This window comes from Macaca mulatta, chromosome 12, assembly GCF_049350105.2.
Source record: "Macaca mulatta isolate MMU2019108-1 chromosome 12, T2T-MMU8v2.0, whole genome shotgun sequence".
Lineage (NCBI taxonomy): Eukaryota > Metazoa > Chordata > Mammalia > Primates > Cercopithecidae > Macaca > Macaca mulatta.
In genome coordinates this window covers 145,596,105-145,607,038 of record NC_133417.1, presented here as the reverse complement: position 1 = coordinate 145,607,038, position 10,934 = coordinate 145,596,105, and the positions used below count along the sequence as shown (strand labels likewise).

The 10,934-nt window shown below is 48.5% G+C and overlaps 1 long non-coding RNA gene across 1 annotated transcript; it reads left to right on the top strand.

Annotated features, from left to right (window-relative positions):
- Positions 1 to 562: 562 nt before the first annotated feature.
- LOC106992792 (uncharacterized) lies at positions 563 to 10,717 on the top strand. The gene is made up of 4 exons (XR_001438842.3): positions 563 to 823; positions 990 to 1,069; positions 6,671 to 6,792; positions 10,426 to 10,717. It is a non-coding gene; the product is annotated as an uncharacterized LOC106992792 (long non-coding RNA).
- The last annotated feature ends 217 nt before the right edge of the window (positions 10,718 to 10,934 follow it).

The following is a 10,934-nucleotide window of genomic DNA, read 5'->3' as shown; positions in this document are numbered from 1 at the left end:
CTGGGACGCCTTGCTCAGGGCTGGGCTGGCCGAGGGTATGCTTGCTTCCACGTCACAGTTCCCATATCTCTGCTGGGTGGTCTGGAGAGCTGGTCTCTTCTGTGAGTCTCAGTTTCCCCACGTATACGCAGGAGACTGGGGCTGTGGTTTTGCTCAGGGCCAGCCTGCAGGGATCCTGGCTGGGGTCTGGCTGTGGAGGGGCGTACAGGTCTGGCCGCCCTTGCCCGCGGCTTTCCCTGGGTGGAGGGCCCTGCCTGTGGGCTGGGTTAAGGGCTTCAAGGGGAGGGAGGCCAGGGTGGGCCAGGACGCCCTGCTGTAATGGGCTGAGGTCCCACAGGCAGGCAGGGCCCACATGCGGGGTGGGCTGACACTGGGACCTGTAGGGCTCACGCCCTTCCACAGCCTCCCTGGCCTGGCATTGCCTTCTCCCTGTGCCTCATAATGGCTCCTCTTGTGTTTTCAGAACAGGCACAGTGCCTAGGGTCCCAGTGGCTGGAGAGGAGCCCGAATGACCTGAAGTCCCTCTCCAGACCATGCCCCCACTCCACAGCCAGCAGGACGGGGCCGCTGCAGGCCAAAGCTCTCCAGACGAGCCTTCTCCCGGGGAGAGAACTTCTTGGGTCCCTTCCAACTCTGGGACTCTGGGATTGGGGTCATCATGACTCAGCAGCTGGAGATGACTCAGGCACTGTCAGATTGACCGCTGAGCCATTTGGGAGTCCATGACTTGGCTGTTTTAGAAGCCGTGATGCACTGGTCTCCCCCTGCGGGAGTTGGGAACGTGAAGGTTCCGCGAGTCACAGTTTTCAGATACGGCTGAAATGTGAATATCCCGATTGAAGTGTTGAGATGATGATTACGTGTATCTGAGATTTCAAGTGGTGTGTCTGTTTCCAGTGCAGCGGGGCAGCCTAGAAATCTGAGGGGTGATTGTGAGTAACATTCCTCGTTTCAGCCGCCGCACGTGCATGTGTTTGTTTCTGTTGCAGTGATAACCCAAACGAGCAGCTTAGCGACCAGGACCTGAGGTTTTTAGCACAAACAACAAGAGATTCAAGTAGAAAAGCAGGTAAGAAGCCTGTGCTATTAAGCTGGTATTCCTCTTCTCTCTTTCTCTGTCTTTCTGTCTTTCTGTCTTTTTTTCTTTCTTTCTTTCTTTTCTTTCTTTCTTTCTTTCTTTCTTTCTTTCTTTCTTTCTTTCTTTCTTTCTTTCTTTCTTTCTTTCTTTCTTTCTCTTTCCTTCCTTTCCTTTCCTTTCCTTCCTTTCCTTTCTTCCTTTCTTTGTCTCTTTCTTTCTTTCTTTCTTTCTTTCTTTCTTTCTTTCTTTCTCTCTCTTTCTTTCTTTTCTTTCTTTTTCTTTTCCTTTCCTTTCCTTTCTTTTCTTTTCTTTTCTTTTCTTTTCTTTTCTTTTCTCCTTCCTTCCTTCCTTCCTTCCTTCCTTCCTTCCTTCCTTCCTTCCTTCCTTCCTTCCTTCCCTTTTTTGAGGCAAAGTCTCACTCCGTCATACAGGCTGGAGTACGGTGGCATGATCGGGGCTCACTGCAACCTCCACCTCCTGGGTTCAAGCAATTCTCCTGCCTCAGGCTCCCGAGTAGCTGGGATTACAGGCACCTGCCACCACACCTGGCTAATTTTTGTATTTTTAGTAGAGACAGGGTTTTGCCTGTTGGCCAGGTTGGTCTTGAACTCCTGACCTCAGGTGATCCACCTGCCTTGGCCTCCCAAAGTGCTGAGATAACAGGCGTGAACCACCGCGCCTGGCCTCTTTTCAAACATGTATATTTTCTAGCTCATTTCATAAGGAAGGAAGCCATGACAGCTGACGGCGGGGATCATGGGAGCCTGCACGCAGCTCAGGACACCACCCCTCCCCAAGAGGGGCCTGCAGGCTGAGTCTAGGCCTGGGGCAGGATGGCGCCTCCAGTGTCTGGTTCATAGGCTTTTTTTTTTTTTTTCTCTCTTTCCCCCAGAGATGGAGTTTCGCTCTCGTCACTCAGACTGGAGTGCAGTGGCACGATCTCAGCTCACTGCAACCTCCGCCTCTCCTGCCTCAGCCTCCCAAGTAGCTGGAATTAACAAGTGCCCGCCACCACGCCTGGCTAATTTTTTTTTTTTTAGTAGAGACCAGGTTTCACCACGTTGTCTAGGCTGGTCTCAAACTCCTGACCTCAGGTGATCCACCTGCCTCGGCCTTCCAAAGTGCTGGGATTACAGGTGTGAGCCACCGTGCCTGTGCCCAGCCTCTGTTTTATTTTATTTATTTAGTTTTTATTAACAGCTTTATTGAGATGTAATTCATATGCCATATAAATCACCCGTTTGAAGCATTCAGTTCAATAACTGCTAAGTGTTCAATTCAATCGCTGCTAAGTGTGTTTGTGGAGTTCTGTGGCCATCACCACTATCTCATTCCAGAACTTTTTCATCACCCCCAAAAGAAACCCCATACTCTACAGTCACACACCCACTAACTACCCCAGCCCCAGGCGATCCCGTCTGCCCTCTGCCTCTGCGGCTTTGCCTGTTCTGTACATTTCACAGAAGCGGAACGTGTAATATGTGGCCGTCTGTGCCTGGCTTCTCTCACTCAGCTTGACGAAGTCATGAGCAGATCGTTCTCAAAGAGGCCCCCGCAGTGCTGTCCAGAGCTCCTCTGCCAGGTCTCTCGTCGGGGCAGGGTCCACGTCGCCCCTCCCCTTGGCTCTGGCTTGGCCTTGTCACCAACATAGGTGGCGGGGCCACGTGGTGCCACCTGCTCCCTGTGCACACCTCTGGGCCCAGCAGGTCCTAGTGGGCAGGCATCTGCTGCGGGGGCTCTGGTGTGGGTGGAAACACTGGGTTCCGCCAGGCTCCTCCTCATCCCTTGCTCCCAACTGCTTCCTCTGTTCCCCAACAGTGCTCAGAGCTCAAGGGAGGGGGCGCTGATGAAGGGTCTCCACCGGTCTTGTCCTCAGCTTTTCTGGTCTATGAGCTCAGGCAAAATGGCCAGACAGGCCCCAGTCCAGCCCAGCCCAGCTTAGGTCAGTCCACTCTAGCTTAGTTCAGCCCAGCCCAGCCCAGCCCAGTGCAACCCTGTTCACCTCAGTTCAGCCCAGCCAAGCACAGCCCAGCCTACCTCAGCCGAGCCCAGCCCAGCCCAGCCTAGTTCAGCCTGGTTCAGCCCAGTTCAGCCCAGCTCAGCCCAGCCAATCTCAGCCCAGTTCAGCCTAGTTCAGCCCAGACCAGCTCAACCCAGCCCCGTTCAGCCCATCTCAGCCTAGTCCAGTCCAGCTCAGCCCAGCCTAGCTCAGCCCAGTTCAGCCCAGCCCTGCTTAGCCCAGCCCAGACCAGACCAGCATAGCCCAGTCCAGCTCAGCTCAGTCCAGCTCAGCTCAGCTCAGCCCAGCTCAGTTCAGCTCAGCGCAGCCCAGCCCAACCCAGTTTGGCCCAGCCCAGCTTAGCCCAGCCCACCTCAGCCCAACCCAGCCCAGGTCAGCCTAGTTCAGTCCAGTCCAGTATAGCTCAGCCCAGCCTATTCCAGCCCAGCTCAGCCTAACCCAGCCCAGTTCAGCCTAGTTTAGTCCAGTCCAGTATAGGTCAGCCCAGCCTATTCTAGCCCAGCTCAGCCTAACCCAGTTCAGCCCAGCCCAGTGCAGCTCAGCCCAGCCCAGCCCAGCCCAGCCCAGCCCAGTTCAGCCTAGTTCAGTCCAGTCCAGTATAGCTCAGCCCAGCCTATTCCAGTCCAGCTCAGCCTAACCCAGTTCAGCCAGCCCAGCTCCAGGTCCATGACTTGTAAAGCAGGATGTGCTTTGTGGGTTCAAGCTTGTGGCATTTGGGGAATCACATATGGGGGCCTCGAGACAGAGCAGAGAGGACTTGCAGGACTGTGCATCTGACAGGATTTGACATAGAGACAACTGTGGAAACCCGAGTGTGGAAGGCGTGACTGCGGGTCTCAGCAGCCACCTGCTGGGCAGATTACACCAGCAGCGCCCCACTGTGGGGCCAGGTGCAGGTCACAGCCAGTGCTGGGATGCCCTGCAAAAAATCCGGGTCGACCACACACCACCGAGGTCAGCATGTGGTCCCCATGGTTGCTGGTCCCCATGCAACCAGCACGTGGTCCCCATGGTTGCTGGAGGCGGCTCAGGCTCCAGAGCACCGACTATGTGCATTGCTGTCGCTCCACGTTCTAAGCCCAAACACCAAAGGTTTGCAACCAGCCACTATGGGAGTGTGTGCGGATGCTGCAGACCAGCCCTGCCCCTTCTGAGAGTCCCTTGTTAAGCAATTACCAGTACACTGCTGATTGGCCGAGTCACTAACATACTAGGGTATTTTGATGTTTCCCTGAGAAGACTCTTTGCCCCACCCCTGTCCATGCTGGGGTACTGGCTGGCACAGGGGCAGGTGGCACACGGCTGTGGGTGGCAGTGGTGGGTGCCGGGTCCAGTGGTGACTGAGGGCAGTGGTGGGCGCCGGGTCCGGCGGTGACCGAGGGCAGTGATGGGTGCTGGGTCCGGTGGTGACTGAGGGTACTTGTCGTCAGGGACTCACAACTGGGGAGACACCAATAAGCAAAGAAAGGAGAAAGAACAAAAGGAAGACAGGTGGGTTCAGCACATGCTGCCGGGGCTGCGAGGAGCCTCACCCTGATGTTCCAGGCCCAGCAGCCCCAGCCTGTTCCCAGAACACCGTCTGGCAAGGCAGGTCTGACCTTGTCCAGGCCACGCTGTCCACACTCCCTGTGACCCCTGTGGTCTCATGGCCCAGGACCCCACAGCAGTGAGCCCACAGGGGCGAGCCTGGGAAGGATGCTCTGTGTGGATGGGGAGCGGCAGGGGCAGGACTGTGGCCTGGGCTTAGGATGGGGAGCCCCAGGGAGGCTGACTTTCCCGCATTAGAAGGAAATTTGCCTTGAGAAGAAACCTGGGACCGTGACTGAAAGACACAGCTGGGAGGGTCGGAGGCTGGCCAACCGCAGGACTGAGGTCTTGGCCAGCTGCCCAGGGCACCTGGCTTGGTAGGAGGCTGGAGAGGTACTGGAGCCTGCTGAGGATGTCCGGCCCTCACGCTCTCTGGCTGCCTTGGGTGCACCCCCTGCCACGTGCAGACTTCTCAGCACCCCTCAAGCCTGCCCAACTCCGTCCGCCACATGTGCTCTCAGAGAGCGGGCGGCGGGCAAGACCACGCAGGGGTCATTGGGTGTAAAACAGATTGATCCTGAGCTGCGGCTCATCTCTGTGAGCACCAGAGCGTGGAGCTAAAAGATGGCTTCAACTTCGGAGGACAAAGTTTACTTCCAATATCTCACTTTACGGGGGCTATGAGCTGTGAGTTTAAGAGCCAAGACCAGCGTGCTAAAAATCATCCAAGTTGTTTCATTCTCTTACCTCCAAGAAACCGGTCAGAATATGCGGGTAAGTATTGGAATCTGACACATGCAGCTCCCAGGCAGATGGGATCCTTCAAGGTGGTTTAGACGTGTCCTCTGGGCTGGCAGCAAAGTACTTCTGGGCTCCACTGTTTACCACCTTAGCTGTGGAACACAGCGGAGCCTGCAGCATCTGGGCTGGCATTGGACTTCAGAGGGTGCACGTGCGGTTTTTGTGGGCAGTTTTTCTCAGTGGCCTTTTTATTGAAGAATAATATACATACGGAAAGGTTCCCAAATCATAAATGTATGGCTTGATGCATTTTAAAAAGTGGACACACCCTGAAACTTCCATCCAGACAAAGAGATGCAGTGTTTGCAGCACCCCCTCTCGTAGGCCCCTCAGAGGGAACCGCTGTTCTGACTTTCATGACCATGCATGAGGTTTGCCTGGGTTTGAACTTTACATACATGAGATCGTAAGCTGTGGACGCTTTAGTGTCTGGCTTATTTTGCTCAAGTTGTATTTGTGAGATTCATCTAGATCATTGTGGGCAGAAATTATTTCTTTCTCCATGGCTGTCTTCGATGGTCTGAGTACACTTCTTTTAAAAAAAATTTAATTTAATTTTAAGTTCCCGTATCCATGTGCAGGATGTGCAGGTTTGTTACACAGGTAAATGTGTGCCATGGTGGTTTGCTGCACCCATCAGCCCATCACCCAGATATTAAACCCAGCACACATTTGCTATCTATCCTGCTCAAGGGCCTGTCTCGCCTCACGCATGAACAGCGTTGCGCTTTTGCATAGTTCAGGGCTGTAGGGCATAGTGCCGCCCCATGTTCAGGCACACGTCTGGCGGTGAGCATAGGCAGGCATTTCGCAGGATATGCGCAGTTTCCAGTTGGGAAGATACTGCTGGGCAGCGTCCCCCACTTCCTGCACCCGGGCACTCTCTTGCCCAGAACGCACCCATCTCCCTGGCTCTGAGTCGGTGACAGCCCTTGGTACCATCCGTCCTTTCAGCTTCTGCCGTCCTGGTGGTCACTGTGGCTTCTGATTTGCATTGCTATGAGGATTAATGTCGAGCACTTTTATTCTGTGTTTACTTACCTTTTCTAATCCTTTGCCCATTAAGAAAAATGAGTTGTCTTTTGTTTTCTCATTGATTTGTAGGAGTTCTTTATATATTCTGGACACAAACTTTTGCTTGGATACATGCTGTGTTAGTCAGGGTTTTCCAGAGAACCAAGAGGATAAATGTATCCACATATAAAAAGATATATTTATCCAACATATGTGTATTTATTTATTAGGAGGGACTGGCTGACATGATTGATGAGGGAGGCAGAGAAGTCCCACCATCTGCTGTCAAAAAGCTGAGACCCAGGACAGCCAGTGGTGTCATTTAGTTCAGACCCGAAGGCTTGAGAACCAGGTGAGTTATGGTATTGATCTCAACCTGATAGCAAAAGGCCAATGTCCCAGTTCAAGCAGAACGGCAAAAAGCAAAAGAGGTGGGTTCCTCCTTCCTCTGCCTTTTGTTGGATTCAGGTCTTCAGTGGATGGGGTGATGTCTCCCACACTGGGGAGGGCCTCCTACTTTACCGAGTCTGCCGATTCAAACGCTGATCTCATCCAGAAACACCCTCACACACACACCCAGGAACACTTAGTCCAGTTGACACATAAATCCAACCGTCACGCAGGCATTGCGAATATCTATTCACAGTTTCTGGCTTAGTTTTAATTCTCTTAACAATGTCCCTTGATAAACAGGCATTCTTAATTTTAACAAAGTCCAAAGTTTCCACCTTTCCATTAGTCTTCAGAAAAATAAGTAGCATTTAACAATTCTATTTTCTATTTATGTTACTGTTATATTGGGATATAATGTTTCATGCTAACCACATGTCTAGTGTCTTGCTAAATTCTCATGTTACTTGTAATAATTCAGCTGTAGATTCTTTTGGATTTTCTACATGCACAGTTATGTTACCTGTAACTAATTACAATTTCATTTCTTTATTTCCAGTCCCATACTTTTGCTTTCCTTTCCTACCTTCCCATCCTGGCCTGGGCCTCCACCACCACGTTTAACAGAAATGAAAATAGCAAAAACTCTTGTCTCATTCCTAACATCAGAGGAAAACTTTTGACATTTTACCAGGAAGTGTGTTGGCCGTAGGCTTTTTAATGATACTCTCTGTATCATATTAAGAAAGTTATTTTCTCAGACTTTTACTCCAGCCTGGGTGACAGAGCGAGACTCCATCTTACAAAAAATAATAATAATTTAAAAAGTTATTTTCTCAGACTTTTCATCCTGAAGAGTGTTGAATGTTATCAATGCTTTTCCTGAATTACTGAGATTATTACATGATTTTTCTTTTTTATTCCTTTAATGTAGTGCATTACATTTGTTGATTTTCAAATATTAAACTAGCTCTTTATTTTTGTAATGAACCCAATTTGGTTGTGATGTTTTATCTACTTTATATATTTCTGGATTTAGTTTTCTAATATTTTGATGAGAGTTTTGTGCCTATGTTTACAAGAGAGATTAACCTATGATATTCACTTTTTTATAGTTTTCTTCTCATGTTTTGGGATGAATTAATAATGGTCTCAGAAAATGAATTGAGGAGTGTATTAGTCCGTTTTCACACTGCTATAATGAAATACCTGAGACTGGGTAATTTATAAAGGAAAGAGGTTTGATTGACTCACAGTTCCACATGGCTGGGGAGGCCTCTGCAAACTGACAATCATGGCGGAAGGGGAAGAGGCACATCTTACATGGTGGCAGGCGAGAGGGAGTGAAGGGGGAAGAGACTCTTACAAAACTACCAGCTCTCATGAGAACGCCCTCACTAGCATGCGAACAGCGTGGGGAGAAACTGCCCCCATAATCCAATCGCCTCCCGCCAGGTTCCTCCCTCAACACCTGGGGATTACAATTTACGATGAGATTTGAGTGAGGACACAAAGCCAAACCATAACAGGGGATATTTCTTTTTTTCCTGTTTTCTGGAATAATTTTATAAGATTTGTGTTAGTTCATCTTTAAATATTTGAAAATATTTATCTTAAGTGTTCTGGGCCTAGAGATTTTTTTGTGGAAAGGTTTAAATTAATGATTCAATTAATTTATTTATTATGCATAGGACTACTTACATACTCTATTCTTGTGTCTCTTTTGTTATATTTGTTTTTCTAAGAATGTGTCCATTTCATTGGACTCATTGAATTATTTGGCAGAAAGTCGTTTGTCAAACTTCATAATATTTGTAATGTCTATGGGATCTTCAGTGGTAATCCCTTCTTAATCTCTACTATTGCCAACATGTGCCATATTATTTTGTGTGTGCGTGCGTGTGTGTGTGTGTGTGTGTGTGTGTGTGTTTGAGATGGAGTTTTGCTCTTGTCACCCAGGCTGGAGTGCAGTAGCATGGTCTCAGCTCACTGCAACCTCTGCTTCCCGGGTTCAAGTGATTCTCCTGCCTCAACCTCCCAAGTAGCTGGGATCACAGGCGCCTGCCACCACACCTGGCTAATTTTTGTACTTTTAGTAGAGATGAGGTTTCACCATGTTGTCCAGGCTGGTCTTGAACTCCTGACCTCAGGTGATCCACCCACCTCAGCCTCCCCAAAGTGCTGGGATTACAAGCATGAGCCACCGTGCCCAGCCTATTTTGTGCTTTTTTTTTTATTAGTCTTGGGCAATCAATATTATTAATCTGTACAAAACCCCACCTTTCTATTGACATTTGTTTTATTAATTATGTTCTGCTTTCATCCCTATTAGTTCCCTCTTTCTATTTTCTTTGGGTTTACTTTGTTCCTCTTTTTCTAATGTCCTTACAGGGCTATACTTAGACTGTTGTTCCAACTTTTTTCTTTCTAAGCAAACATTTCACTCTAAGCAGTTTTAACTGGATCCTACAAGTTTGATAGGTTACATTTTCATGATCATTCAGTTTAAAGATTTTCTAATTTCCGTTTATGGTTCATCTTTGACCCATGGGTTATGCAGAGGTACATTGCTTAATTTCTAAACATTTGGGAGATTTTCTAGTTGCTTTTATCAGCATCCATTTCCAGCTTAATTCTACTGTAGTCTGAGAGCATTTTCTGGATTACTACAGTCCTTTGAAATGTGTTGGAACCAGCTTCTCGGCCCAGCACAGTGTCAGTTTTGGTCACCACGAGGGCTTAAACAGGAGTGTGTGTTAGCAGAGGGACCACTCGCAGGAGGGTTATGAGGAGGGAGCATGCCAGGCCATGCGCCTGGAGTGTGAGGAACAGGGAAAGGGTGTGAACCCTGAGGTCAGATTATGTGGAACCTTGCAGGTCAGTGCTTTAACTTCTACTCTAAGAGGGATTGGCATCTGCTGTGGAGCCCGAATAAAAGTTGACATGATGTGACCTCAGGTTTACCAAGGCCACCTTGGCTTCTGTGTTGGGGGTGGAGCTTGGGGGCCATGTGAGATGGTGGTGGTGATTTGAGCTGTGGATGACAGACGTGTTCCAATTGTGGAAACTTTCAGGGGTGGAGCCAGGAGCGTTTTCTAAGAAATTAGAATTGGAGTAATAAAGAAATAGAGGAGCCAGATGATCTAGAAATTATCTAAATTCCATTTAAATAAACACCTAAGCGATGACCTTTCTTCTTTAAAAAATTTTAACATTGTCACCCAAAATGTAATTTTTACAACTTCTACTTTTGGGGGGAATAGTTTGAAGCATGTTTTAAAAATTTTAGAGATAAAATATACAAGATAAAATGCCTTGATAAAAAATGTGCAGCTTAACAGAAAATCATACGGTGGACTCCTATGTGGCCACCACCGGGTCCTGACTCACAGTTTCAACAGCACACAGGTGCGTCCCACCCTTTCTTAATCCCAGAGGGACCCACATCCTGACTTTTGTATTAAAATTATAATGATTAGAAAACAAGGAAGAAACAAAATAACTTTTTCAATATGATTTCATTTATATAAAGTGATTTTTTTGAATTTATTGAGATGTTTGGTGTGAATGACTAGAGGGTTAATTTCTTTTTCAGAGATGGGGTCTTGCTCTGTCAACTAGGCTGGAGTGCGGTGGCGCTATCATGGCTCACTGTAGCCTCAAACTCCAGAGCTTAAGACATCCTCCTGCCTCGGCTTCCCAGAGTGGTGGGATTACAGGCGTGAGCCACAATGCCTGGCCAATGGTTAATTTTTTAAAAGCACATGGATGTTGGAAAAGGTGTATCCACTGCTTGCCGAGCACAAAGTATATTATACAGTTGAACTACATATATGACATCATGAAGTTTTACAGGATTGTATGCATATTTTAAATTTTATTGAGGATAAAATTAAAAATATAATAAAATCATCTCTATCTTTGTGTGCCTGAATGGGTTTAACTGGACAAACTCAGGTTCAGGGAGTCTACTGTGCTTTACCTGAATCAAACGTAGTTTCCGGGTGTGGAAACATGCCTGTCAGCCACCCCTATGCCTGTCAGCCACCCCTAGGCGCCATCTCCAGCCTGTCTGCTCACTTGAAGCCCTGAAGTTCCCTTGTT